Here is a 26,459-nt window from a genome sequence, read left to right as displayed (position 1 = left end):
ACAGCTTTCAACCCAATAATCAGCTACACATGGTGATGAAAATAAATGAGAAGGTTTAAGATTTTTTGGGGCTTTTTTTCAGATTTTCTACAAAATATTTTTGTATGTGGCCTGCCTGCCTCACCTTATCTTAAATGCATTGGAATGCTATTACTGCTTGCCGCAAAGTCCTTCTCAAGTATATGTTTTGCTGTTCCAGTGATTTAAGATTTCTTGGTGGTACTTAATCACAGCGTCCCGCAGTTACGAAACCATCATCTTTTGGGGGAAATTGTGTATCCAAGGTATGGGCCTTCCTTTCAAACCCATGCAGATATACAGTATGCCTCTGAAAGGTAACACCCTCATCAGCTAAAACTCAGCTAGGATGATAAGCAAGATTCAAGCTTTCTGCACCAATAAACCTTAAATGGTATTTCATGCAGTAAAGTTTTAATTCAGATGGATCCTTTTGTCATGTCATGCCAAATATCATATCAGACATTCTCATCAAGCATGCATTGTATTCTTTCGTTATAGACCACCTCTCTGACGGATGTCTTTGCATACCTGGTTTGGCTTCTGAACCATCCATAAAAAAAAGCACACAAGCATCCCTCCAAGGATTCAGACCAGGACAACAAGTCTTAGTTTGCTCTCGAATCTACAGGGACTTGCACCAGGGAGTCAAACCCAGCACATTGTTGCTCTCTGTGTTCGTCCTCTACTGATCAGACTTGTTCCTCTTCTGACTCCTACTATATACTGTGGTAGAGCTCAGCTCTTGAGCTATGCAGGTATTAGTTGAAAGGGAGCATACCACCCAGTCAGTGAGCAGAAAGTCTTGCCTCAAAAAAGCCTGAATGTCTGCCTTGCCTAGTCCAAACATATCTCCCAGTCTCCTAAAACCACAAGAGGAAGAAAGAAAAGCAGGGGCACCAAGAGATAGCAGGCCATTTGAATCATGTCTCTTAGGACAATTAACTTTAGCTGTCTTGTGAAAATGTCACCTTGACACTGAAGGCACACCACACCCAGGAGTATGTGACTGCACCATGCTCTCTGCTGATGACGTTCTTGGAAAAGTATTTTACGTCTGTCTCACAGTCACCATCAAAGGGCTCTCAAGAGTCTTTTTTGGTACCTGCAGTTAAGCTCAGTCTTCTCTGGTTTCTCTCCTGGTTATCTCCCTCAAGGAAAAATAACTCTGTGGTAGACGAGTCAGACTTGTAAAATTAATCAGTGCTGTCTTCAGTCCCCAGCTCTGCCTTTTTTTTAATGATGGAGAGTCTATCTGAAAACCCTCAGCCCCCAGTACTGGAGCAGCTGCCACCAATCATCTCACAATTCTCAGTGTATCTCACAATTCCTGAGGAGTAGTCCACTTACCTGTTCCCACTTTAATTTCCACGTCCTACCCTGATGCAACTGGTTTCCCAAAACTACTTCTGACTAGTTCATAGGTGCTTCGGGGCTCTTCTCCACAAGAAGCTGTATTAGAGGAATCTGGCTGTGTCATGCAGATCATGGTGCCCTGGCCAGAAGAGCATCTGTGCTCTGATGACATCAGCAACTCCTACTTCAATGTCCACTGTGGCCAAAGGGAAGACAGCTTTACAATCAGGCCACGGAGATGTGGTGGACAACTTTCACCAAGCGCACAATCTCAGTATACTTGGATCACTAGTATTGGGCTAGCAGTCCATCTCCTTCAGTCTTTTGTTGTGATGGTGACTCTCCTGAAGGCCGTGGATTCAAGTAATGAAAGAATCAAAACACATGGAAATAAAATGAACTAGTTATGTAACCGCCCTCCAGATAAGTGCTTCTTCTGTGGCACCAGTTCATTTGGTATATCGCCTTTGAAATTTGAAGAAATGGGCATACGCTTGAAATTCTTTATGGTGAGTACATAGCAGATGAGTGTTTTATAGTGTGAGACACCTTTTCAAAGTGACAAATCAGGAAAATATAGGGCCTAATTTATAACTTGGCAGACATTACTCCCTCTGTCAGAGTGGTGGAAGACATTACCTATGCCACTTTGGTAGCCCATCTGATTTAGGGATGACTTCCAGCCCAGCAGTCATCTCTGTACTCTGAAAAAAGATGTTGTCACAACAATTCTTTTCAATGTACTAAAAGTTTGATTGAACTACCACCATCAATTATGACAACCATTCACCAAAGAATTTAAGATTTTTTGTTTTACCAAAACAAACTCTCAAAGCATTACTTTGTCTATTAATAACAAAAAAACTGATGACTCCCATATCCTGAGAGTTTTCTCCTGGGGAATCAGGGTCATTATATATTTTCCTTTTCCTCACCACAGGTTTTTCCTGGCAATGCTGGACATGAAAAACATTAGACGTCCTTTCTAAATAGGGCAGATGGTTTATTATCCTTATTCTGTCTCCATTTGGCTGTGAAAACAAGTATTCTGTTGACAGAGCCAACATGGGGGTCTGTCCATGGAATAGTTAAGGTGCACCTGTCTCTAAGTGAGGCGAGTGGACTGGGAGTTTGGAGGGCAGGATACTCCGTCACGTTTGGGAGGAGTACCCTATCTTCCAAAACTGTAAATTGTGCCCACAGTCTTTAAGAGTCTCTTTGTGTAAAAATAGGGAGAGACAAATCACATATAAAAACGTTAAGAAATTGTACTGATAGGCAAATTAACGATTGAACTGAAAAAACACACATTTTGAGAAATCAAGAGATGAGATCATTAAGTAGTGTAGGAAGAGAAGAATACATAACAAGTAAACCTAATTAAATATGAACGAAACTCAGGTGGCTCTGCCCTTGCACCATATTCTTCAGCAGTAAGGAAATTGTCATTTTCAAGTTTAAATGATGGTAATCAGCAGTGATAGTAAGTAGACTAGAAGACCAAGGTGCTGATGTCAGAACCAACATGAAAGAGGCTGAAATGAAAGGGATAAAACACATCACATTAGATGTATGATTCAAACATATCCTGTTTAAAGGAGGCATGGCATACAGTATTTGAGTACATGTCATGTAGCATTTAAAAGCATGAAGGAAAAACAGAAGGAGGTGGGTCACTGAGTGTTGGATGCAATCATTCCCCTATAAAAATCCACAATCTAATTCTGTGTTAAACCATGTTCCACTACTTTAAACAATAGATACAGGTTCATTTCTTCATTAGAACACCGCTGTGCCTACTATTGTTTAGGTAACTTTTTTTATTTTTGCTATTATTGTTTTAGATTTCCCTGAAATGCTGCCCTTCTTGGAAAGTGTCAAGCTAACATTTTTTATTTGTTTTGCTTGCTTGCAGTGTAAGATATCGACAGTATATGGATTTGTAATTGGCAAAACTGTGTATATGGTAGGCTTTTGTAGGAACCATATGATTTATCAAAAGTGTACTGGAATGATTAAAAACCATTGAAGTCATAATTTCCATGGAGAAGCTCTGATAGAAAATGAATATGCTGATGGATAAGTCTAACTGCAGATGATTCCTCACATTAGAATACTCTCCAGATGCTAGACAGGACCTGAAAAACATTTCTTCAGCATTGATCCCACATACGAATATTTGGCGCCGTGCACTCTGCAATGGTTTCATTTTGCCTGTAAGTAATGAAATGGAGCCACATATAAGCGCTACCCTTGTGCGCTGTCTGTTCCTTTCTTTTCACTCCTTCAAATGAGATCTGGAGGTGTGCTCCCAATTTTGTTGGTCTCCTGACAGCTTCTAAAACAAATTCCTGTGTGCTAGGAAACCATGTCCCCACCCAAAACTACGGGTTTCAAACCATGCTGTGACTGCAGAAAACAGATGTCTGTCATGGATCCATACTAGGTGCATCTCTGGTGCCTGGGCTCCGGCCATGGCTGGAAGTCATGCAACAAATGTGCCCCCATGTACCTAAAGAAGATCCGAGACCAGGAAGTGTAGCTTTACAAAAGTAAGATGAAGCCTCCACATAAATCCTGCTCCAAGACGCAAGTGTGTCCTCGGTTACACTCCTGTGCCCATTCCTGAGAGAGGGCAATTTCATGCTCGAAGACCTCAGGTAAGTTGAAGTCCAAGTGCAAACATTAAAAAGTGAAGTGGAACTCGACCCCCATCCCTCCACTTTAAATTAAAAAAGAAGGCGCAAGTGCACCTTGATGTAAATTGTTCACCTTCCAGGTCTCTAGTTGTGGAGCTGATTGCTTAGCTGATCCCGGTGTGCCCTAAGTGTCCTCGGCCATCAGCAATACTACAACAGCAAATTGAAACCTTCAAAGAGGCCATCCTGCTTAATGTTGGTGCACTTCTAATTCCCTGTGTTGTGCCTTCAGGCCCCAATGAACTTCATGGTCCCTCAGTCAGGTTACCACTGGTAGACATGTCCTTGGCTCTGTTTGATCCCTTGGAACCTGCTCTAGACACCTGGATGAACACCAGACAAGCTTCCATTTTGACTCCTGAACCTGTGCCTGTCCCTTCCACATAAATAGCCTTGCCAACGCAACTCATACCAGATGAGGATCCAGTACTCATACCGATGTTGGACAACTAACTGGCTTCAATCCAAACTTCACCAATGTTGTGCTACAAGACTGCAAAAGTGCAACCGGTCGTCATATACCTGAACTGTGACCCAGTGCCTCTACCAAGGCATACATGCCATCAGAGGTAATAATATCTTTTTGGCTCTGATTCACATCAAGGGACAAGTCAGGATGTAGATGAAAATAATGGTGGTGATTGGGATGGCTTTCATCACCCTTTAGTACACAGGTGATGACTTTTACATGGATGTGTAAGAGGCCAGCAGCCTTGATGCCTTCTTCGGGGCAGGCCTTCACATGCCACATGGGCTTCCAACAGAAAAAACTCTGCCTTTGCAGTGGTAGTCATTAGGGCAGGAAAAGTTCTGAATTTCCAGCTGGAATTCTTAGTCAAGACCAAAACAGACATTCTGACAGAAATTCTGCAGCTTGGGCCAGTTTCTTCTGAGCTTTTACTCCCTTTCAACAAGGTTCCCATTGATACCCTGATGGCCACTTTGTCAAAGTCGTTCTCCTGTCCACCAGTTGACAGGTGGCCAGGGTTTACTGGCTGGGTCCCTAGCAGTCCTGATTTTCTTACCATGCATCCTACTTGAGAGGCCTCCGCCATTAAGGAGAATCCCAGTGTATTCCCACAACCCCTTCGCATAGGCAATCCAAGAGGATTGATGCATTTGGCAAGTGCAAGTTTTTCCAATCCAGTCTGGCCATATTGTTGGTTAATGCTGTTTGCTAACTGGATTATTATACACATGTCCTGTGAAATATGGCTAGGGAGACCTTACCGGTGGTCCCCAAAAACCTTCCATCTCTTTGGCTCAAACTATTCATGTTAGATAAGGCACATTCAAATGTAATATCTTTGTTGCTCACAATACAACTGATTGCCTGGGAGGGCAGTTGGTACCAGTGTTGTACTTCCTTAACATGGGTGGGTACCATCTACTGGATTCTCCAGCGATGTACAGGGCTTCTTCATGGATATGCCTTTTGATGGGTCTTGTCTGTTCAGTGAGAAGGCAGACATTGCTGCTCTGGAGCAATTTAAAAAACATAGTCATACAATGCTTAATTTGTGCTGGTGTTCTCTGGTGCTCGGTACTGGTGCTTAATTTTTAACACCGTCACTTATTTTTGGCTGTTCACCTATTTTTGAGCAGAGGGCATATGCTGTTTGCTTAAGATTTCAAAATACCTTTGAAAAACAACAACATTGCTGCATTCATCGCTATTCTTAACTCTTAGGGTGACCTGGAATAGTCCAAATTGTCAGACCCTAGTATTGTGGTTAGTAGATATTGTTTGTACTCACATTATCCAGTATTGGATCTTTCATAAATTCACATGCTTGAATCATCCCCGTTGTCGAAGTTGGAGTCCCACAGTACATGAAAAGCAATAAGCACCAAAGAAAATTTCCATAGGCTATAATGTTAACCCAAATGACTCATATAGCCTGTCTCTGTCCTTTTGTGAAAAGGACTCAAACCTGGCTGCTGGCCAATCAGGCACCAGCACCCTCTAGAATACTCTCCAGATAGGCTCTTTCCCTCAGATTTTCTACTGCACGTCGTGTGAAGGGAGTCTTGTAATATCGGAGCGAGATTGAAACCAAAACAACGCCTTCAAAGATGCCTCGAGTTATTTATTCATTGAGTTTCACTTCTTCTGTCTAGAAAACATCCCGACCTCCGCCTCTCTCCGCAACCGTCGTCCGCCCTCTTTCGCACATTCTCCTCACGCTCTAACTCTCATTCCTCGCCTCGCGCACACACCACACAGACATTCCAACACTCGCCTTCTCGCGCTCCCACCCGGATCTAGGATGTAACACTTCTCCCTTCCTTAACCAAAACAACAGTAACAGAACATAAACCTTTTTTTTTTTTTTTAACATGCAAACTAATTGTAAATAATTACTGTATTTTGTACAATAGATTCTTCACGACAAGTTATAGTCTTTGAGATATGACGGAGGTTTGACAGATCTGTTCGATCTCCTCACATCTGAACCACACGGCAACTCTTCAGCGATATCCTTCCGACTACTTGAGTCTGATTTCTGCGTGGAGACTCCAATGGCCTTCTTATGAGACACATTCCTACACAAGGAATTGAGATTTCCTCTAAATTTCACAGTTCTATTCAAATTCCAAACTCTATTATCATCTGTTGTCACAGCATTAGTAAACAACTTCACAACCTTCATGGGACCAGAGAGTTTTTTTTTCATTAGAGGATTTCTGATAAGAACATAATCACCAACGTGAACTTCCGTTTTCTTCACAGCATGGGTTTTATCAAAATTAATTTTACTCTTCACCTTCTTTGCACACTCCCTGGACCTCCACTCATCATTCACCATCATCCTACCCCTGCCATCAAGTAAATTATTAACCCAAGAAGGTTCCAATTCAGAGTTTCCACGCCTCCCTCGAAACAGAGTAAAAGGTGTTTCCCCTGTAGACGTATGAGGGGTATGTCTATAGAGATAAACCTTTTTTAGCACTTCTTCCTTCCAATTCAATTGGTTATCTTTTGCAATTGAAATAGTTTCTTTGAGAACTCGATTGAAACGTTCCACCATACCATTACCCTCGGGATGATACAACGAACAGAGTTTGTGTTTGACACCACACCCATGCAAAAACTCATTCATTTCTCCTGAAACTAACTGCACTCCATTATCTGTGAGAATGGTAGTGGGTAAGCCTTCTTGAATTATTAACTTCTTGATAAATTTAATCACCTTGTTAGTTTCGATACTACCAGTAAAATTTACCTCAGGCCACCTTGAAAACATATCAATAACCACAATCACGTATTCAGCCATACCACCACTATGAATGGGTCCTAAGATATCAAGTGCAATATCTTGCCACGGTCCTTTTGGAGTTTCCTTAGTGACCATGGGTTGAACACGAGGTTTCAAAGCTTTTTCACTCACCGCACACTGTAGACAATCTCTGACAACCCTTTCAGCTTGCATGTCCATTCCTGGCCACCAATAGGAGGAACGCAACCTCTCTTTGGTTTTAGATATGCCCATGTGACTATCGTGAGCCTGATTTACCAATTGACTCCTCACACTTCTAGGAGGAACCAACCTCGTACCTCTCAATAACAGTCCATCAACACAAACCAATTCATTTCTCACATTCCAAAATTCAGCACTTCCACCACAACTTTTATTTTTAATCCTCCAATCATCTTGTATCAACTTGATGACATCTTGTAGCACCACATCTTTTAAGGTTTCTTCACGCCATTTGACCTCCGGGATTATTTCAAAACTGACTTCACACACTTGATCAAAACATTCTGTATCATCACCCTCCAGACATTCACTCTCATTGTTCTTACCTTCTGTAGAAACCAATCTAGACAAAACATCAGCCGACAAGTTGTGAGAACCAGGAACATATTCTACAATACAATCATATTCCTGTAACCCAACAATCCACCTAGTGATCCTACTAGAGACAGCATCAATTCCCATAGAGTGGAGAACTTGACATAAAGGTTTGTGATCAGTCCGCACGACAAAAGAACCTCCCCACAAAAACTTTTTTAACTTCTTAATCGCCCAAAATACCGCCAGTGCTTCCCTCTCTATCACAGAATATTTGCTCTCAGCACCTCTAAGACTCCTAGAAATGAAGACAATGGTATTTTCAGGATTTAAACCACCTTGTTGTAAAACTGCTCCCAACCCTTTGTTACTGGCATCGGTCGTCAAAATAGAACGCATATTAGGATTAAAATTCTTGAGTGCAGGCGCTATCACCAAAGACTCCTTGATACTGCTAAATTCCCTCTCACACTCTTCATCCCACTTGAAATCAGTACCCTTTTTTAGCAAACTTCTCATGTGAAAACATGAACTGGCAAAATTCCTGACAAATTTACCGTAAAATTCAGCCATACCGAGAAATCGCACTAGTTCCTCCTTCGAAGTGGGGGAAGACAAACACCGAATAGAGTCAACCAGTTCTTTCTTGGGTAAAACACCCCCACCAGAAATAGTGTGCCCTAGATAATCAATGGCCTCCACTCCAAACTTGCACTTCTCAGCCTTTATTGTTAGACCACTTTCTGTTAACTTCTTAAGTACCTCTCTGAGTCTTGTCATATGTTCTTTGAAGTCCTTACCATAAACTAGTATGTCATCTTGATATATACATACTCCACACAAACCTTTTAACACACGTTCCATCAACCTTTGAAAAACAGAAGCAGCAGAGATCAGACCAAACGGTAATCGTACAAATCTGAAGGTGCCATATGGAGTAATGAAAGCTGTGTATTTTCTACATGATTCATCTAGTTCGACTTGATGATAAGCCGATGTGAGATCTATTGTAGAAAAAAACTTAGCCCCTGAGACTGTAGACAGCAATTCCGTAATGTTAGGAAGAGGATACCTATCCACAACAACACACTTGTTAAGCCTGCGGAGATCCACACAAAGTCTGATCTGGCGATTAGCTTTCCTTGCAATAACAATGGGGGCCAACCATTCTGTGCCCTCCACTTCTTCGATTATTCCTTGATCCTTTAGTTTCATCAACTCCGTTTTAAGATCATCCCTTATGGAAAAAGGTACACTACGAACTTTGCTGCAAACAGGAACAGAACCAGGAACCAATCTGATTTTGTGTGAATAACCTCGCATGCAACCTATCTTGTCACTAAATAGATTTCTGAAGTCTTGACGAAGAGTGGAAATGAAATCTGGACCTACTTCAGTGTTATTTACTTCTCTCACATCCGGCAGATCCTTAAGAACAATAGAAGGAGAACTATTGGGGTCAAGCATCACTCCCAAATCTTTTTGATGCCACCAGCTAATTATGCTATCCCCTTTTTTTGAAACATACACCTTCCCCGTAGCAAATCGTTGAGCATATTCCAGTACACCTACGAAGTAACCATGTAGCTCTATGGGTTCACCCCCATAAGCGCATGGTCTGATGTCAGGTTCGAAAAGTTGAACTTTCCCTTCTAGATGTTCCTGATACAGTTGATTAGATATTATTGTTATTTTGGCACCAGAGTCAAAAAGCATTAAGGTTCTTGCTCCATCTACTAATACGTAATCTACTGGACCCTTAACTTTGCAGTCAGAAATCTGTAAAACAATCAGACCACACTGGAAGTCATCAACTCTCTGAGTTTCATCAAGGTCAATATCAATGGAGTTGACAGACTTCTTAAACTTCCTTTGGTTGCACACCGCAAAGAAATGACCCTTCTTCTTGCAGTAGGAGCAGGAAGCTTTAGCAGCCGGACATGATTTATCATTGGCAAAATGTCCTTCTTTGCCACATCTAAAACATCTTTTATTGTTAGCAGACCCTTGAAAGGAGTTATTGGGTCTACTATCTTTCCGCACTACAGAAACTTCCTTATACTCTTGTTTCTTCATGACATCAACACACTTTACTGAGTGTTCAATTCTCTTTGCAAGTAAAATGACATCATCTAGATGAGGATCATCTATCTAGCATGAACTGATCACGAATCCGTTCATCCAAAGTAGAGCCAAACTTGCATGAGGAGGCCAAACGTCTCAGGTCTGTTAAGTAATTCTCAACTGTTTCTCCTTCAACTTGTAGTCTCCTACCGAAATAGTACCTCTCCAAAATTGTGCTGATTTTCGGTAGATAATGTAAGTCTAATTTTTTAATACAAATTTCATATTCATTTAAGGCAATAGAATCAGTGTCAGGAATATCTGGAAGATGGTCGAAAATCTCTTGACCTTCCGTACCTAGGCAGTGAAGTAACAAAGCAGTCCTCCTTTCAGTACTAAGTGATGTACCACAAACTCTAGAATATCTTTCAAATACTTTCTTCCATTTGCTCCACTTGATTGGAGGATCTCCATGAGTGGAGAGAAAAAAAGGTGGAGCAGCAATATTCTGCATTGTGTTGGGGAGAAAAACAATAATATATATATAATTAGCTAGTGTAACACTAGACCAAAGAGGTTTGTTTCTGGCAATATTGCGAGGCAGTCGAAGGAGAGATGGCACGCAAGAAGGAACGGCAAAAAAAACTGCGTGATGGCAAAGAACTCCGAAATTAGCACTTTATATAACTTCCACCGATAAGAAATAGAATTATCCTGGACATGGGAAACGCTGAAGGATTTAAGTTTCAAAAGCATGTAAGTTGCTTTAAAAAACGGTTAGATATGCGCTGGCATCTGCCTGAGAATCCTTCTGACATCAGCAAGCATTTCTGTTGTCTTAGTAACCGTGAGCTCGAGGAGAGCACCATCTGCGCTCAAATCAAACGTATGAAAGACGAACGAAACACGTTTGAAAACAAAGAAAACCCTGAACTTGTAGGCAGCTTACGGTTACAGTTCACGCAAGTTCATTGACATCTCCCTTTTCCTTCCGTATATGTCTTCTCCAGTCAGGATGTTTTCCGAAGCTGGCGTGGGAAAAGCCTCTCGTCGCCAGTGTAATATCGGAGCGAGATTGAAACCAAAACAACGCCTTCAAAGATGCCTCGAGTTATTTATTCATTGAGTTTCACTTCTTCTGTCTAGAAAACATCCCGACCTCCGCCTCTCTCCGCAACCGTCGTCCGCCCTCTTTCGCACATTCTCCTCACGCTCTAACTCTCATTCCTCTCCTCGCGCACACACCACACAGACATTCCAACACTCGCCTTCTCGCGCTCCCACCTGGATCTAGGATATAACAAGTCTCCCTGAGCTCTACTCAGTTTTCTACTTCTTCAGAAGATTTTCTCTCAGAAGACCTCAAAAAGATGTCAGATTCTTCTAGGAAAGGCCTTTTCCTCCCTTGTAAGACCTGTGGCAAGAAAAGGCTGCATGTGGATGATCCACACAAAAACTGCTTATACTGCCTGTATCCAGAACACCAGGTGAAAGACTGCAAGATATGCCGCACTTTCTCTGCAGAAACCCTCAGGGACCGTGGGGGTAGACGTTTAACATGGCTACAGGCAAAATCCTTTACTTCAGGTGAGGAGAGTGAGTCAGAAAGGCCACATCAAAGGTCCAGATTTGAGGTCCTAGGACAGGCCGAAAGATCCAGAAAGCGTAAAAAACTGCATCATAAAGAATGTACAAAAGGTGCACTGGGCTCACTTTCATCCGAGCCATCCTCTCCTCGACGAAAGAAGGAGTCATCACACCGTTCTCCTTCATCTGAGCCTTCTACCTATAGAAAGGTGTTTATCAAGATCAAGTCGACGACAACACCACCGACGACAACGGTTTTCACATCTACCTTATACCACCACCTCGTCGACGAGACCGTCGTCGACTACGACTACGTCGACGTCCGTGGTAAAGGCTCCTATTCCTTCCATTAAACCACCATCGACGAAGGTTCCAGAAAAGTCTTCGTCGCTCAAGATAACGCTGACGCCATCGTCGACGAGAACATCGTTGTTGATGACATTGTCTATGAAAATCCCGTTGACTGCAACACCATTGACAAGAGCTCTGTCGGCTACATCACCGTTGGCGAGACCGTCGTTGATAGAAAAATCATCCATGACATCAGTGCCGTCGATGGGACCATCGTCGTCGACACCATCAACGATGCCAATGGTAGCTGTGAGTCACATGGATGTTATTCCTATTTCTTCTGGGTCTCCTGATCTTCGCGCTACAGTTAAAAACACAGCAATGTCCAGGTCTGCAATATATCCTCAGGATACTTCACCAAGTAAGGTGACAACCTTGCTGCTTAGTCACCTGCTGGACTGGGAAGAGTCAGATGAGGGTCCATTTGGGGATGCACACAGCCCATCCCAGTTGCACGTCAAGTATCAGGAGGAGGATGATGATGAAGAGTACAATCAATACCAGCCTTATTACTCTCATCAGGGACACTATTATGAACCTCTGTCTCAACCAAGAGACACTGTCCAGATGCCTGCCTCCTTGATTCTGGACTTACAGTCAATGTTGCAGAATTATAGGAGGAGGTTCCCAGCTACAGCGGAGGAGCAACCGCTGCTTCCAACTTCTCCTGTTACACCAAGGAGTGTACCTCTACCTCCAGCTACTCCTAGGATGACTCCACAATCTTTGTTAGCCGCTCCCCCTAGAGATGAGGTTTCGACGTCTGGGGAAGAAGAAGGTGAAATTTCAACACCACAGCATCCTAGTGAGGAATGGGACGACTATCTAGCCCCGACTCCTTCTCCACCACCTCCTCGTCCTTCAGATTCTCCACAGGAGGATATAGGTGTTTTTCACAATTCGATGGATAGGGTGGCCACGCGTTTCCACTTGCCAGCATCAGTCTCGCAGTCTGAATGCTTCCTCAATGACTTTAAGAAACTAGCAAGGAAGTCTGTGAGGGCCATCCCTATCATTGACTTCATTTGGAGTGAGGGGATAAAGATCATGCAGAACCCGGAAACAGTTCCACCAGTGCCACAGAAGCTGGACAAGAAATATAAGGCAACTCAGGACTCTCCGGCATGTTTGACTGGCCATCCAAAACCAGACTCTCATCTCTCAAGCTGCTCAAAGGCATTCTAAGAACCCGTCAGCGCCTATATCTGCTCCTCCTGATAGAGAAGGAAGGAGACTGGATAATGTGGGCAAGAGATTCTTGTCCATGTCGGCCATAACTGTTCGGGCAGCAAATTCTCTGGCGATTTTAGGTCGATATGATCGCCAAATGTGGTCGGATATGAATGCTTTCATGGACCTCATTTCGGAGAGCAAACAAGCAGAGGCACAAAAGATCCTTCAAGAAGGAGAACGTACGTCTGAAGAAATAATTGACTGTGCCCTGGATATAGCCAATTGGCGGGAGCTGCGATATTACGCCGCCAGGGTTGGTTGAAAGCCACCTCTTTCAGACCAGAAGTACAGTCCAGAATTCTTGACCTGCCGTACGACGGAGAATCTCTCTTCGGCCAACACATAGACGATGCATTGCAGGCCATCAAGGTTGACACAGACACTGCTTGGTCCCTGGGTATTTTGCAGTATGGAAGCAGCTGTTTCGTGGTGCAAGAGGAAGGGTTTTATAACATTTTTAGGTTCCTACCACAGGCAGTATCAACAGTCTCAGTATAGACTAGCCTATCAGCAACAGTATAGGCAACCATCCACTGCCTCATAACGCCAGACAGGGAGTAAGGAGAAAGCAGAGTTCCCAAACCCGGGATCAACCTCAAAAACAATTATTCTTATCAGGCACCGGCTACGCTTCCCCAGTATTCACAGAGCCATCAAGTGGGAGCGAACATCTCCAATTACCTCCAGAAGTGGAAAAGCATAACATCGGAAAAATGGGTGCTGGATATAATGTCTCGAGACCATACGTTGGAATTTATACAAAAACCACCACACCATCCGCCAGGAAAATACAAACCGCGTCATCTTCGCCTGCTTCAGCAGGAGGTGTTCCTGATGCTCACCAAGGGAGCCATAGAGGAGGTTCTGGTTCAGCACAGAGGACTCAGGTTCTATTCCTGGTTCTTTCTAAAAAGGAAGAGGTCAGGGGAATGGAGGCCGATCCTAGATCTCAGGAAGCTGAACAAGTTTCTACAGAAGCATTCCTTTCGTATGATCACGCTGTCGGATATCCTGCACCTTTTGAACCCTGGAGACTATATGACAACAATGGATATCCAGGATGCCTATTTCCACATACCGATACATGTAAAAAATCGCACGTATCTCTGCTTCTCTGTGGCTGGTGCCCATTATCAATTCAAGTTCTCCCATTCGGCTTGAAGTCAGCGCCACAAATTTTCACAAAATGTCTTGCCCCAGTAGCAGGCTTTCTCCGCAGCAGGGGTTTTCAGGTGTTCCTATACCTGGACGACTGGCTGATAAAAGCTCCTTCATCACAGCTAACGTCCAAGGCTACAGACGTCTTCCTAGAACTATTTCACAGTTTGGGACTAACGGTGAATTTCCAGAAGTCAGTCACTCCTTCTACACGCAGAATAGTCTTTTTGGTTGCAGAACTCGACACCATCGAAAACAAGGCTTACCTCACTGAGGCACGGCAGCAGAAACTAGCCAACTTGGCTGTCAGGATCTCAAGAAGAAGGTCCGTTTCAGTGTTACACCAAAGGTAGTGGGGGCATTGCAATGGTGGTCTCAAGTCAACCATCTCTCTCAAGGGTTAACCTTTCTCACGCCAATGACAGACTTCATCATCACAACAGACGCTTCATTGGAAGGTTGGGGAGGTCATTTACAGGACATGTGCATTCAGGGAAGATGGTCAGACGCGCAGAGAGGAATGCACATAAATCTGTTCGAATTAAAAGCTATTTTTCTTACACTGAAAGCGTTCCTTCCACGGATTGCAGGATAATCTGTGTTGGTCCGTACGGAGAACACAACAAGCATGTTCTATATCAACAAACGGGGAGGAACAAGATCCCTCTCCCTCTCAAGGGAAGCTCAATCTCTTTGGGACTGGCTCACGCTGCACAACATTTGCCTCAGGGTGGAGCACCTGCCAGGTGTCAACAATGTCCTGGCGGACTCTCTCAGCAGGACGGACGACAACTGCCACGAATGAGAACTCGACCAGACGGTACTGGACAGCGTCTTCCAATGCTGGGGACGACTGACCCTGGATTTGTTTGCCACCAATCAGAAAGCCAAATGCCAACTCTACGCCAGTCGGTACCCACTCCCGGGGTTGTAGGGAAATGCTCTTTCGATGAGATGGTCCGGGATCTTTGCGTACGCTTTTCCCCCCATCCCATTGATTCCCTGACTCTTGAGGAAGATGAAGTCGGAGGGCTGCAAGATCATACTCATAGCGCCCAGGTGGCCCAGGCAATATTGGTACACAGAGCTTCTACTCCTGTTGGTGACCAATCCCATGCACCTTCCCTGCAACCACAACCTTCTCACGAAGACTCAAGGTCAAATTTTTCATCCGGATCCAGCATCTCTGCAATTGCACGCTTGGCTCCTGAGTTCCGTGAGTTCCAGGGTATGAACATTGAGAAAGATTGCAGACTGATTTTATCTAGGGCATGAGCGGACAGTACAAATAAGACGGACAAACACAAATCAAAGAGATTTTGTGTCTGGGGTTTGCAGAACAAGTTCCATCCGTTAAAGATTGAGCCGGAGAAAATTCTCTCATATCTTCTCACCCTGTCAAAGGCTGGGCTATATCTCGCATCTGTTAAGATCCATTTGGCAGCTATAGCTTCCTGTAGATGCTAAGCGGATATGCCCTCACTTGGCTCATCCAGAATTATTAAACAGTTCATGAAAGGCCTCTTTCGCACTTTTCCTCCAGTGCGTCCACCTCCGCCAGAGTGGCATTTGAATGTAGTCCTGTCCCAGCTAATGAAAGCTCAGTTCAAACCCATTCACAGAGCGGAACTCAAATACATCACATGGAAGGTGGCAACTCTGCTTGCTCTTACTTCCACCAGAAGAGTCAGCAATATACCGGCCTTTACTATTAAGGACCTTTTCTTGTCCTTTCAGTTGACTTTGTCCTTCTTAGGACTAACCCAAGGTACATTCCTAAAGTGCCCTCATCATTTCACCTGAATGAGCCGGTAATATTAAGAACTTTTTCCCGAATCCGTCGACAATCGCAGAAAAGACTCTGCATTCGTTGGACATCAAGAGGTGCCTGAAATTTTACCTTCAAAGTACCAAGCAGATTAGGAAGACAGATCAGCTGCTGGTACCTTATGCTCATGGACGGCAAGGGGCAGGGATCACTAAGGCCACCATAACCCGGTGGATTGCATCTACAATGCAGTTTTGCCACACGAAAGCAGGAAAACCGTTGCCCGAGAGTGCATTCCACAAGACCAGTCTCCACATTGGCTGCTTTGTTTCAGGGTATTACTCTGGATAAAATATGTCAGGTTGCGACATTGAAGACTACACACTCCTTTACACAGCACTACTGTTTGGAATTGTCACAAAGAACTGATTCTCTCGTTGGACAGGCGGTCTTACGTCGTGTTTTTTACTAAGGTGAGATCTTTCCTTTAATGTATAGACCTTATTCTATATACAATAGTCTATAGTTGCTATGCAATTTTGTTTTTTATATATATATATATATGTTCAATGGCATGTGTAGCTGCAGATACACATGCTGTGCACATCCCGCCATCTGGTGTTGGGCTCGGAGTGTTACAAGTTGTTTTTCTTCGAAGAAGTCTTTTTTCGAGTCACGAGACCGAGGGACTCCTCCCATTTCGACTCCATTGCGCATGGGCGTCGACTCCATCTAAGATTGTTTTTTTTCCGCCATCGGGTTCGGACGTGTTCATTTTCGCTCCGTGTTTCGGGTCGGAAAGTTAGTTAGAATCTCGGAAAAATCGTCAGTATTGTTTGCGTTCGGTATCGGGTTAGTTACAACAGATCGACACCGAATTAAGAAAAGCTCCGGTGGCCCTTCGGGGTTTTCTTCCATCCCCGTCGGGGCCTGGTCGGCCCGGCCACGTGTCTCTTCAAGGCTGATGGAACGGACCGCATTCCGCTTCTGTCCAAAATGCCATAACAAGTATCCATATACAGATCAACATCTGGTCTGTAACTTGTGTTTGTCACCAGAACACAAGGAGGATACTTGTGAGGCCTGTCGAGCGTTTCGGTCCAGGAAGACACTCAGGGACCGAAGAGCAAGAAGACTTCAAATGGTGTCGGCGCCGACAGGACAAGAGCGTTTCGAGGAGGAGGAAGAAACATTCTCCACCCAGGAGTCGGACTCTGAGGAGATTGATCCAGAGGAAACGCCGAAAACTGTGAGTAAGACGTCGAAACCAAGAACTCACGAGAAAAGCGCTAAAGCCCAGGGGACGCCACCGCCAACAGGCCATGGCTTAACCCGAAAAGTAGGTGACCGTTCATCGGCACCGAAAAAGGGCGAGCTGGTGTCGAAGTCATCTGACTCCGGTCGAGATACCGGCACACAGCAATCTCGGGCCCAAGATAGTGGCTCAGAGAAGATTCGGCACCGAGACAGCGGCACCGAAATGGGTCGGCACCGAGAGAGCACGACGCCGAAAGTAAAAAAGGTTTCGTCGGAGCCGAAAAAAGCAGCCGAAAAGGTTTCGGTACCGAAATATCCGGCCTCGGAACCGAAAACAAGTTCCTACACTGAGGAACAAGGACTGTCCACACAAATGAAGACACATAGATTTGGACAGGAATTACAGGCAATAGAGCCAGATCACACACAAAGACGGCTCTTTATTCAAAAAGATACAGGGAAGATCAGCACTCTTCCTCCAGTCAAAATGAAACACAAGCTTGCCTTCCAAGACAAAGACAAACAGCCACACGCAAAGGTGGCTAAACAAGTAACACCGCCACCATCCCCACATCACTCTCCGCAACCATCACCGGTAGCCACTCCACCAATGATGCAATCCCCAACTCATACAGGAATGAGTCAAGATGACCCTGACGCATGGGACCTTTATGACGCACCAGTGTCAGATAATAGTTCAGAATGCTATCCAGCTAAACCATCGCCACCACAGGATAGTACAGGCTACGCACAGGTGGTGTCAAGAGCAGCTGCATTTCATAATGTCAGCCTTCATTCAGAGCCCATTGAAGACAACTTTCTTTTTAATACACTGTCGTCCACACACAGCCAATATCAGAGTCTTCCTATGCTACCCGGAATGCTAAAACACTCCAAACAAGTGTTTGAGGAGCCTGTTAAAGGGAGAGCCATTACTCCAAGAGTAGATAAAAAATATAAACCGCCACCAACAGACCCAGTGTACATTACACAACAGCTAACACCAGACTCTGTTGTAGTGGGAGCAGCGTGCAAAAGAGCCAAATCTCATACTTCAGGAGATGCACCACCTCCAGATAAAGAAAGTCGAAAATTCAATGCTGCAGGCAAAAGAGTGGCGGCACAGGCAGCAAACCAGTGGCGTATTGCAAATTCGCAAGCTTTGCTAGCCAGATATGATAGGGCCCATTGGGATGAGATGCAACACCTTATTGAACATTTACCCAAGGAGTTCCAAAAAAGAGCGCAGCAAGTAGTAGAAGAAGGACAGGGTATCTCCAATAATCAGATACGGTCAGCAATGGATGCTGCAGACACAGCTGCTAGAACTGTCAACACACCTGTAACAATAAGGAGACATGCATGGCTGCGTACATCAGGATTTAAACCAGAGATACAGCAAGCTGTGCTGAATATGCCATTCAACGGACAGCAGTTGTTTGGGCCGGAGGTGGACACTGCAATCGAAAAACTTAAGAAAGACACTGACACGGCCAAAGCCATGGGCGCACTCTACTCCCCACAGAGCAGAGGCACATTTCGAAAGACACAATTTCGAGGGGGGTTTCGAGGGCAAACCACAGAAGCCACAACCTCACAAACAAAGCCCACTTAGCAGAGCCAGTATCAGCGGGGAGGTTTTCGGGGACAATATAGAGGGGGACAATTTCTAAAGAATAGAGGAAAGTTCCAAAGTCCCAAAACTCCTCCAAACAAGCAGTGACTTCAAGGCCACAAATCCCCAACACATAACACCTGTGGGGGGGAGACTAACCAAGTTTTACAAACATTGGGAGGAAATAACAACAGACACTTGGGTCTTAGCAATTATCCAGCATGGTTATTGCATAGAATTTCTCAAATTCCCTCCAAACATCCCACCGAAAACACACAATATGTCAAAACAACATATAGATCTTCTAAGACTAGAAGTTCAGGCATTGCTACAAAAAGAAGCAATAGAGTTAGTACCAAAACAACAAATAAACACAGGAGTTTACTCCCTGTACTTTCCGATACCCAAAAAAGACAAGAGTCTGAGACCTATACTAGATCTCAGAACATTAAATACCTACATCAAATCAGATCACTTTCACATGGTTACATTACAAGACGTAATCCCACTGCTCAAACAACAAGACTACATGACAACACTAGACCTAAAGGATGCATATTTCCATATACCAATACATCCTTCACACAGAAAGTACCTAAGGTTTGTATTCCAAGGGATACATTACCAATTCAAAGTGTTGCCATTCGGAATAACAACTGCACCAAGAGTTTTTACAAAATGCCTAGCAGTAGTAGCTGCACATATCAGAAGGCAGCAAATACATGTGTTCCCGTACCTAGACGATTGGTTAATCAAAACCAACACGCTAAGACGGTGTTCACAACACACAAAATATGTCATAGAAATCCTCCACAAACTAGGTTTCTCAATCAATTACACAAAGTCACACCTTCTGCCGTGTCAAACACAGCAATACTTAGGAGCAACAATCAACACAGCAAAAGGGATTGCCACTCCAAGTCCACAAAGGGTTCAGGCATTTCACAATGTGATACAGACCATGTATCCAAATCAAAAGATACAAGTCAAACTGGTGATGAAACTACTAGGCATGATGTCTTCATGCATAGCCATTGTCCCAAACGCAAGGTTGCACATGCAGCCCTTACAACAGTGCCTAGCATCACAATGGTCACAAGCACAGGGTTAGCTTCTAGATCTGGTGTTGATAGACCGCCAAACATACATCTCGCTTCAATGGTGGAACAGTATAAATTTAAACCAAGGGCGGCCTTTCCAAGACCCAGTGCCACAATACGTAATAACAACAGATGCTTCCATGATAGGGTGGGGAGCACACCTCAATCAACACAGCATCCAAGGACAATGGGACATACAGCAAAAACAGTTTCACATAAATCACTTAGAACTGTTAGCGGTATTTCTAGCGCTCAAAGCATTTCAACCCATTATAACACACAAACACATTCTTGTCAAAACAGACAACATGACAACAATCTATTACCTAAACAAACAGGGAGGCACACACTTGACACAGTTGTGTCTCCTAACACAGAAAATATGGCATTGGGCGATTCACAACCACATTTGCCTAATAGCACAATTTATTCCAGGAATTCAGAACCAGTTAGCAGACAATCTCTCTCGGGATCACCAACAGATCCACGAATGGGAGATTCACCCCCAAATACTAAACACTTACTTCCAAATGTGGGGAACACCACAAATAGATCTATTTGCAACAAAAGAAAACTCAAAATGCCAAAACTTTGCATCCAGGTACCCACAAGATCAGTCTCAGGGCAATGCGTTATGGATGAGCTGGTCAGGGATATTTGCTTACGCTTTTCCCCCTCTCCCACTCCTTCCATATCTAGTAAACAAATTGAGTCAAAACAAACTCAAACTCATACTAATAGCACCGACATGGGCAAGACAACCTTGGTACACAACACTACTAGACCTCTCAGTAGTACCTCATGTCAAACTACCAAACAGACCAGATCTGTTAACACAACACAAACAACAGATCAGACATCCAAATCCAGCATCACTGAATCTAGCAATTTGGCTCCTGAAATCCTAGAATTCGGACACTTAGACCTCACACAAGAATGTATGGAGGTCATAAGACAAGCTAGGAAACCTACCACTAGACACTGCTATGCAAATAAGTGGAAAAGATTTGTTTATTACTGCCATAATAATCAAATTCAACCCTTACACGCATCTGCCAAAGATATAGTAGGATACTTACTACAATTGCAAAACTCAAAGCTAGCTTTCTCTTCAATAAAGATACATCTGACCGCAATTTCAGCCTACCTGCAAATTACGCACTCAACTTCATTATTTAGGATACCAGTCATAAAAGCATTTATGGAAGGCCTAAAGAGAATTATATCACCACGAACACCACCAGTTCCTTCATGGAACCTCAACATTGTCTTAACACGACTCATGGGTCCACCTTTTGAGCCCATGCACTCTTGTGAAATGCAATATTTAACATGGAAAGTTGCATTTTTGATTGCCATCACATCTCTAAGAAGAGTGAGTGAAATTCAAGCATTTACCATACAAGAACCATTTATTCAAATACACAAGCATAAAGTAGTCCTACGGACAAATCCAAAATTTTTAACAAAAGTGATCTCACTTGAATCAAACAGTAGAATTACCAGTGTTCTTCCCACAGCCAGATTCTGGAGCTGAAAGAGCACTGCATACATTAGACATCAAAAGAGCACTAATGTACTACATTGACAGAACAAAACTAATTCGAAAAACAAAACAACTATTTATTGCTTTCCAAAAACCTCATACAGGGAATCCAATTTCTAAACAAGGCATTGCTAGATGGATAGTTAAGTGTATTCAAACCTGCTATTTTAAAGGAAAGAGAGAGCTGCCTATTACACCAAAGGCACACTCAACCAGAAAAAAAGGTGCTACCATGGCCTTTCTAGGAAATATTCCAATGAACGAAATATGTAAGGCAGCAACTTTGTCTACGCCTCATACATTTACCAAACACTACTGTGTAGATGTGTTAACGGCACAACAAGCCACAGTGGGTCAAGCTGTACTACGAACATTATTTCAAACAACTTCAACTCCTACAGGCTGAACCACTGCTTTTGGGGAGATAACTGCTTACTAGTCTATGCACAGCATGTGTATCTGCAGCTACACATGCCATCGAACGGAAAATGTCACTTACCCAGTGTACATCTGTTCGTGGCATTAGTCGCTGCAGATTCACATGCGCCCACCCGCCTCCCCGGGAGCCTGTAGCCGTTTAGAAGTTGATCTTGAACATTTGTAATTTGTTAATGTATTACTTTAAACTTCATTATGTACATACGTATTTACTCCATTGCATGGGCACTATTACTAGCATACACAACTCCTACCTCACCCTCTGCGGGGAAAACAATCTAAGATGGAGTCGACGCCCATGCGCAATGGAGTCGAAATGGGAGGAGTCCCTCGGTCTCGTGACTCGAAAAAAAGACTTCTTCATAGAAAAACAACTTGTAACACTCCGAGCCCAACACCAGATGGCAGGATGTGCACAGCATGTGAATCTGCAGCGACTAATGCCACGAACAGATGTACACTGGGTAAGTGACATTTTCCATATATTTCTTTTATACACATACTAGAAGATTTATAAGCATGTTATTTGGTAATATGTTTTAAGACGATTTCTATGCTCGCACCCACCATCCACGGCCAGCATGACGTTTATTAAGAGTACTGCTGGCTATTCAGATTCAAGCATGTGACTTTATGAAAGATCCAATACTGGATAAGAAAACAAGTTACTTACCTGTACCTACAGTTATCCTGTATTGGTTTCTTTCCTAAATTCACATGCCACCCACCATCCTCCCCTTAGATGCTCGCATTTCCTTCTCAGGTCATGGTCTTCACTCCTGTGCTAGAAAATCTGAGTGAAAGAGCCTCTCTGGAGAGTATCCTAGAGGGTGCTGGTGCCTGATTGGCCAGCAGCCAGGTTCCTTTTCACAAAAGGGCAGAGATAGGCTATATGAGTCATTTGGGTTAACATTATAGCCTCTGGAAAATATTTTGGTGCTTATTGCTTTTCATGTACTGTGGGACTCTTACTTCGACAACGGGGCTGATTCAAGCATGTGAATTTATGAAAGATACCAATACTGGCTTAGAAATATTTGAGTCATGTCACTTCCTTTTTTTTGTTTTTTAATTTAATAAATCAAGCACTGGATGAGGAATACTGTACCACCCACTCCTCTTACTGGCCTATTAGCGTATGTTAAAGATATGTTAAAAGGCATACATTGTGTGACAGCGATGCTACTACTCCTTGCTAAGAGGAGAGTGGTGATGCACTGGTGTAGGTGCAAAAGTCCCAAACATGATGAGTGGCTGAGAGATGCTGTGTATTGTCAGGAAAGACTGGAGGTCTATTAGATGTAATTGACAGTAAAATCTCCCTCTGGAGCACCCTCTGTTCTTATTTAGAAATCCTCCTTGATATCCTCATAACTACTGCTTTATCAATCTGACCGTTTGATATGTGACATCTTTATTTGTTCCAGAGAGCTAGCACATACCTTGTGTCCTATATGTTTAAAGAATGTGATGTGCAACCATTATTGCACTCATGGAAATTCCTGTGGGTATCTAAAGTTTTTTGATGTGTTTATCTGCAAAACCTTCATAAATAAAAATCATTAAAAAATTTAAAAAAGCACTGGAGCCACTGAACATTCCTGGGGTCTGTTGACCCATGCCAAGAAATTTCCACACCAATTGAAACAGTTCTGAGATTATTCCAGAGAGCTGCCTTATAGGCAAAACAGCTGTTTAACCTGTACAACAGTGAACCCAGTGCATTGAAGGCCATCAGTTTGGGTGTAGCAGGCAGTGAGTAGGTCAGGAGAGGCATCAGCCCTTCCATTCCTCTTCCCCTGATGTAAAAGCCACAAACCCACTTTAGTTTGCCCTTAGTGATGCATGCCTTCCCTGTGAGGACAGGATTTATCATTTTCTCCCAAGTGGGAATTCATTACATAAGAATGATGTGTCTTGCATATCTTTCAACATGGCTATGTCATGCCTTTTTTTTGCCCTTCCAAATATTCTCCCCTAGATCAGAGAGAACTTCAGAATAGCACCTTCCCGTTGTGCAGCAGTTGGTGGAAGTGATATTCACCAAGGGTGCTACTGAGGCGGTACCATTCTTGGAAAGAGGAGAGGGTTGTTATTCTAAATATTTCCTTATGTCACAGAAGGTCGGAGGTCTTAAGCCTATTTTGAACCTTCAGTCCTGCGGAAGGACAAAGTCAAAATATTCTCCCCCCAGCCCACATACTGTCTGCCTTCGACCTAAATAACTGGATGGTGTCCTTAGACCTGCAGAACGTGTATTTTCATGTACCTGTCCTGCAGTTCCACAGATGTTATCTGCGGAACAATGTATGACAGGAGTACCTTCAGTTTGCCATGCTCCCCTTTGGCGTTACTAGCGCCCCTCGGGTGTTCACAAAAGTGATGGCAGTGATCACTGCCTACCTTTGAAGGTTTGGGTAACAGTATTCCCCTATTTTGACAGCTAATTGTGGAAGGTGGGCTCAACCTCTAGATCACCGCAAACCTCCTGACATAGTTTGAGTTCACTATCAACGAGCTAAAGTCACACCTGACACCATTGATGAGGCTTCCATTCATTGGAGGTATCTTGGATACTGTACAGTTCAGGGCCTTCCCTCTATCGCAGTGAGTGATCACAACATTTCAGGACAGCTCTGGTTCTGCTTTGCCTCTTATCCACCTTCCTACTCTGCATCAGCTATGCCACATGGCACATGTGGGCTCTGCAGTGGAATCTGAAGTTCCAAGGGGCCCAGAATAATGTAACTCTTACATATGTCATCCAGATCTCTGAGAAGAAAGCTTACGATATACAGTGGTGGCTATTTGTATGCTAATGCAGGGGGAGCTCCTCCGCAATGGCGAAGGAGCATCACTCCACTGGCTAAGAGCCAGCAGCTGAAAAATAAAGCAATATTTTACTATTCTTTTACCACACTAAATTTCGACTCTGATGGTTGCATGTGTGAGAGTCGTGTTCTATGACAGTCCTAGTGTCCTTCCACATCTAACACTAAAATCCTGTTTCAGGCATGCCCTGTACCTACAAAGACAAAAATCACATTTCTGTTTTATTTGGGAATGGAAGGGTGCTCCATAGTTTTGCAGCAACTGTTGAGAAAGATCCGCCTCCTTGTGTTGATCTGTGGTATCTTGGTGCATTTACCAGTAGTGCCTGTTTTTATCTCAGCTAGCCTTTTGCAGAGTAATGACGTGTTAGAAGGGTATGTAATCCCCATCCACCTCACAACCTAGTTCACATTTATGCAGTTTTTTCTGGCATACTACCTCAGATCCTGGGCAAGATTAATTAAAATTCTATAATTAATTTGCTTATCTAATCTTATTGCACTTAACATTCTCAGCAGTTAAAATTGTCAATGTACTAGTGGAAACATTGTGTTCCCCTGCTTAATGATTCACCCAGAGGATATGACTTTGATGCTTTTTGTTCAAGTCAACATATTTCAGCATTGCTTGGTAAAAGAGTCTTGTGCTTTCAATTGGACTAAAAAACCTGTTTCCCTTACTGAGCCTGCGAAGTGTAATAAATATTATTGTCAGATATTATCCTGAAGATAAAATCGATCTAATTGATTGAAGACATTTTAGATTGCATGGGACTGTTTAACCTTTTAGGTAAACCTAATAAAGTCTGAGAATGTTCACTATTTGAAAATTAAATCCAAAGAAAAATTAAACCAATTGCAAATGGATAATATGAGAATTAGCTTAAATTCCACACAGCAATTTCAAAATAAAGACTACATATTAGGTGATCCCATATTTAAACCCAAATAAGAAGATCTCCCTGGCATTGTCCTACCTTATAATCACTAAATGACCCTCAATTGCTGGATATAGAAAGGCAGTTATATAAAGAGCTAACATTTAAACTATGGAAAAAGAAGTTGTTAAAACAAGATGGGTTTAACTGCAAGGGGTTCCCTCTCCCCGGACTAGGCTTACCATTTGTTACAATTCAGAAAAACTTGGTAAGAAACTAGAAATTCCAGGTTGATAATGCATACTTTGCATCCTGAGTATAGTGGAAAGGGTTTTAATAAGGCAGTTGCCTGGTGATTTTTGAACATGGTTAGAACTAACATTTAAACCATGTAAAAATAAATTGTTAAAACAAAATGGGTTTAACTGCAAGGGGTTCCCTCTCCCTGGACTAGGCTTACCATTTGTTACAATTCAGAAAAACTTGGTAAGAAACTAGAAATTCAAGGTTGATAATGCATACTTTGCTTCCTGGCTATAGTGGAAAGGGTCTTAATAACACAGTCGCCTGACCTTGAAGCCAGTGCAGCATAGGTGCTCTGATGCCTGGGTAAAGCCTGATTGAAAGTGTAGTTCCAAAATTATCAACCCAGGCAAAAAAGAAAATAGTGGGCATTTGTAAAGTGTCAGTGGGTAATGCAAATCTGTTTGGCAAACAGACCTATAGTAATAACATCCACTGCAGTCCTAGAAGTAAACCTATT

The 26,459-nt window shown here is 43.2% G+C and overlaps 1 protein-coding gene across 2 annotated transcripts in view; it reads left to right on the top strand.

Moving 5' to 3' along the window:
• The window catches only part of N4BP2 (NEDD4 binding protein 2), a 1,101,392-nt gene that overhangs the window by 692,275 nt on the left and 382,658 nt on the right, over positions 1-26,459 (top strand). The gene's annotated exons all lie outside the window — the stretch shown is intronic.

This window comes from Pleurodeles waltl, chromosome 1_2, assembly GCF_031143425.1.
Source record: "Pleurodeles waltl isolate 20211129_DDA chromosome 1_2, aPleWal1.hap1.20221129, whole genome shotgun sequence".
In the NCBI taxonomy this organism is placed as follows: Eukaryota; Metazoa; Chordata; class Amphibia; order Caudata; family Salamandridae; genus Pleurodeles; species Pleurodeles waltl.
Note: the sequence above shows the minus strand (reverse complement) of the source record. Positions and strands in the feature narration are given on the sequence as shown.